Source organism: Tupaia chinensis, unplaced genomic scaffold (assembly GCF_000334495.1).
Source record: "Tupaia chinensis unplaced genomic scaffold, TupChi_1.0 Scaffold000054_1, whole genome shotgun sequence".
Lineage (NCBI taxonomy): Eukaryota > Metazoa > Chordata > Mammalia > Scandentia > Tupaiidae > Tupaia > Tupaia belangeri.
The window spans coordinates 10,407,128-10,411,927 of record NW_006159512.1 but is presented as its reverse complement, the minus strand read 5'-3'; the positions used below and the strand labels follow the sequence as shown (position 1 = coordinate 10,411,927).

The window sequence follows — 4,800 nt, the reverse complement described above, 5'->3', positions numbered from 1 at the left end:
CGATTATGGCTTGAGTCCCATTCTCGCAGCTTAAAACTCATTCCGGGCGTGTGTGCATGCATGCCTAAAATCCTGAGAGGAGAAAGGAGAAGGGACTGCAGCACGACCATTCCCTTTTGGGGGTGATTTCTCACTTTCTGTCTCTCTGTCTCTGTCTCTCTGGCATGTGCATGTGCTCTATAGCAAAAAGCTCTCCAAAAAAACGGTTAAAAAGAAATGTATGTACTTTTGCTGTTGCACCTTGAACTGCAGAAGTTACAACCACGTGTGAGAAATGCATTAAGGACTTAGCACTTAAGATGCAAAGGCATCGATATGTAGGGGAGAGAATATTCGGGAGAGACTGCATTCATATCGTTTTATTACAGTACATGGTTATCAGTGTTTCGCCGTTACTTTATTTTTCACGACAAAGAGTCTTTTACTTTTAAGTGATTATCAGGACACCACGTAATAACACATAACACGTTTGTGAATGCTATCATCTACTATTTTGATGAAAAGAAACTAAAGGCAGCCCAGACGATTACACTAGTAGTCACTATTCTTACCTTTAGCCGGAAAGGACTACTTTAGGACTGGCTGCTGCTTCACACGGGTTACAAGTACTCACTACTTTTTCACAGATAAATCTCCTGACCTTCAAGAAAGCACTAGGGTAAAAAAATAAAATTTTAATCCCTTTCTTCCTTCAAAGAATTTCCTTTTTTTACTAGATCTAAGGCAGAAAAAATTAACGTTGAGATATGTGTTGCTTGAGCGAAAGGCATAAGAAGACAACACATACCCATTAAATTTCTAAGAAATATGAGGTAAAAAGATGAATTCTTTGGATAATTTCTAAGTCTGCACAAAGAAGCTAGATTTGCTACTCTGCAAAAAGTGAAAGGACCTGCTGTATAAACACAGGGATAATTTAATGCTTTTTGAAGAATGTAACTGGAGCTCTGTAATGCTTCATATTCCACGAGGGCATCTAAGACGCCAGTCCATGGGACAGGCACTTCGTTCTTCTCCTGTCCGTTTATGCGGTAGTTTTCATGGACTTCTGGCTGGATGTCACAGACGAAGGTCAGGAGGTTATCCAAGACTCCGTCCCTGTTCTGTAGGTTGGTCGTCTTCTCCTAGGTCTCCTTCTCCACTTCGGTGCTGCAACTACCCTGGGATCCCAGAGCTCTGACTTCCTTGGCCTTGAATTCTCTCTCCCTCTGCAGGTGGTACTGTTTAATTCCAGCCTGAGCTGCTGCTTTGGCCTGCTTCCGCCTCAAGTTCTTTCACTTGCAGGCCTCAGACACCTGGGCGGCCCGCATCTCAGCCTGCAGCAACTGTTGGATCCCCTGCGACTGGTTAGCCATGGCAGTGCGACTCCGAGGCCCCCGCGAGTGGCCGTACCTAGTTAGAGTACCCCTTGGGTTGGCTGACCTGCGGGCCACAGTGTTTCACCATTATTATTAATCTCTTACTGTGCTTAATTTGTATATTAAACTTTATCGTACGCTTGTGTGTATAGGAAACAATACGGTGTACAACGGGGCCCTGTACTACCATGTTTTCTGCATCTGCTGGGGGCTTGAGGGTCTCCTCAGCAGATAAGACGACTACTGTGTATCTGTTTTCATTTAAATTATGTTTGCATATTTAAAGCATGTTTATATTTACAGCATACATAGTCTATCCACATTGCAGATTCAACCAACTACAGTGTCTTTTGACATCAGATTGAAAATATTGAGAAAAAAGAAATTTCAGGAGGTTTTTAAAAGCAAAACTTGAACTCATGGTGTTAAGTGAGGTGTGCCGAGTGTTATGCAGCATAGAACGAAGGCAGTGCATAGCCATCCTATCAGCCTTCCAGCAATCTAGATGTGATTGAAAGTGTACAGGCCCTTGGTGCTGTGGTAAGGCAACTGCACCCACATGGGAAAGGTCCTGGGTTTGCACCTTGGCACCTCCCTGAGCATGCCAGCACATACATGTGCTGTGATCAGAGCTGGCCAAGGACAGGTGAATTGTGGCATGAAGACCCTGTTGAGGATGCCTATGTCTCTGTCTCTCATGGAAGAAATAAAGTGCATGGGACAATGTGGGTAGGTTATACACAAATACTGTGCCATTTTATGTAAAGGACATGAACATCCATGAATTTTAGTACCTGTAGGAGTTTCAGGAATCAACCTCTCATGGGTACTGAGGGAAACTGTATTTGGTTTTGTCTTTTTATGCAATCTGACAGTCCCTTTTCATTGGTATGTTTTGACCATTTACATTTAGTGTAATTGTTGGCATGGTTGAATTTAGGTCTACCATTTTAATATTAGTTTTCTGTTTGTCCTGTTTTTGTTCTTCTGCTCCATCTTTTCTGTCTCCTTTGAATTCTTTGAATATATTTAGTAGTACAATTTTATTTATTTTGTCTTTCTATTGCAATATATGTATTCAATTTTTCACAGAATAATTATTTTAACACTTCAGATAAAATGTAGAAGCCTTGTAACCATTTAGGTTCCTTTTGTTATAGGTGTCATTTGTATTGTTTCTAATTGAACTGAAAATTCTTCTTGATAGTGTTATAGTTTTTGCTTTCAACAATAATACAAATTTTAAAGAACTTAGGAGAAAAATTATCTTTTATGTTTATTAAGATATTTAACATTTGTTGCTTTCCCTTCATTTCTAAAGTTCTGTTTCCCTCTGGCAACATCTTCTTTAAAGCAAGTCTGATCAGCAGATGACATGATTGTTATGTTGCTGGACTCCCATGTAGTCGACTGTGGTTTGAGTCCCAGACCTGGTGACTTAAACTCATGCTGGGTGTGTGTGCATGCATGTCCAAAATCCTGAAATGGAGAGGGGATTGTGGTGTGGCCATACCCCCGGGGAGTGATTTCTTGCTTTCTGTCTCTCTGGTGAGCGCATGTGCGCTATAGCAAAAATCTCTCTAAAAATAAATAAAACAAATAAAACAAGTCTGCATGGGAAAATTTCCTAGTTTTGTTTCACCTGTGTTTTTATTCTGCCTTGAGTCCTTCTTTTTTCAGCACTTTAAAGATATTAGTGGGACCAGCAGTTGGCGTAGTGGCTATGTCGCTGGACTCCCACATAGCCAACGACAGTTCGAGTCCCGGACCTGGTGGCTCAAACTCACACCAGGTGCATGTGTGTGTGTGCCCAAGATCCTGAGAGGAGAATGGAGGAGAAGGGATTGCAGCATGGCCATCCCCCCCGGGGGTGATTTCTCACTTTCTGTCATCCCGTCTCTGTCTTTCTGGTGAGTGCACACCCTATAGCAAAAACCTCTCTTTAAAAAAAAAGTTATTAGTTCACAGGGCCAGCTGGTGGTGCAGTGGTTAAGGTGCTAGATTTCCACGTGGTCGACTGTGGTTCAAGTCCTGGACCTGGTGGCTTAAAACTCATGCCGGGCACATGTGTGTGCCCAAAGTCTCAAGAGGGGAACAGGGGAGAAGGAACTGCGGTGTGGCCATCTCCCCTGGGATGTGACTTCCCTCTTGTCTCTCTGTCGCTCCAGCGAGCACATGTGGCCTATAGCAAAAAATCTCTCTAAAAATAATGTGCATATATACATACACATGTGCGTATATCTATATACATATGTGTATGTGTGTATGTATATACATGTGTGTGTATGTGTGTGTGTATGTGTATATATTTTTATATATTCACTATCTTCTGACCTGCAGGATTTCTGATGAGAAATCTTTGTTTGAAGGGCTACCTGATTACATGAGTGTTCTCTTCCTGTAGGCTGCGGGCCAGTTTACCAATGGATTCCAGTGACACAGATGTTAGAATCTTCTTTCCAGTATTGGTTCTCAGGTCCCTGAGGCTCCATTTTGTCTCTACATTCTTAAGATGGAATAAATGCTATTCGTCCCTTCAACTTCATTGACTTGTCCTCTTCAATCAGCTATTGACTCCACCTCGCAAGTTTAAAGAGCTTTAGTTTTTTTCAGTTCTGAAGCTTCCATTCAGCTGGGCCAGCCAATGGCATGGTAAAGGTGGCTGGATTCCACATGTCTGGCTGCATGGTTTGAGTTTGGGACCTGGCAGCTTGAAAACTATGTTGGGTTGGGAACCAGCAGTTAGCGTAATGGCTTTGTCGCTGGACTCCCACATAGTCGACCGCGGTTCACGTCCCGGACCCGGTGGCTTACAACTCACGCCGGGCGCGTGTGCGTGCGTGCCCAAGATCCCGAGAGGAGAATGGAGGAGAAGGGATTGCAGCGTGACCATCCCTCCTGGGGGGTGATTTCTCGCTTTTTGTCTCTCTGTCTCTCTCTGTCTGTCTGGCGAGCGCATGCGCCCTATAGCAAAAATCTCTCTCAAAAAAAAAAAAAAAAACTATGTTGGGTTGGGACCAGCAGGTGGTGTAACGGTTATGTCACACATGGCCAACCATGGTTTGAGTCCTGGATCGAGAAGCTTGAAACTCACACCAGGCATGTGTGTGTGTGCCCAAAATCCCGAAAGGAGAATGGAGGAAAAGGGATTGCAGTGTGGCCATGACCCCCCTGGAGAGAGATTTCTCACTTTCTGTCTCTCTGTCTCTGTCTCTTCAGCAAGTCCATGTGCTTTATATAGAAAAAAAATCTCTTAAAAAAAAAAAAAGTAGAAGAAAAATGTGCTGGGGACATGCCCATGTATACCAAAATCCCAAGAGGAGAATGGATTGCAGAATGGCCAGCCCCACCCTGGGGGGCGGGTGCTTCTTCACTTGGTGAGCACATGTTTCCTACAGCAAACAACAAAAAACATAAATTGCCATTTAGTTCCTTAAGTCCC

The 4,800-nt window shown here is 43.3% G+C and overlaps 1 pseudogene; it reads right to left on the bottom strand.

Annotated features, from left to right (window-relative positions):
- Positions 1-1,355, bottom strand: part of LOC102493588 (V-type proton ATPase subunit G 1 pseudogene) — an 18,771-nt pseudogene extending 17,416 nt beyond the window's left edge.
- Between the last annotated feature and the right edge of the window lie 3,445 nt (positions 1,356-4,800).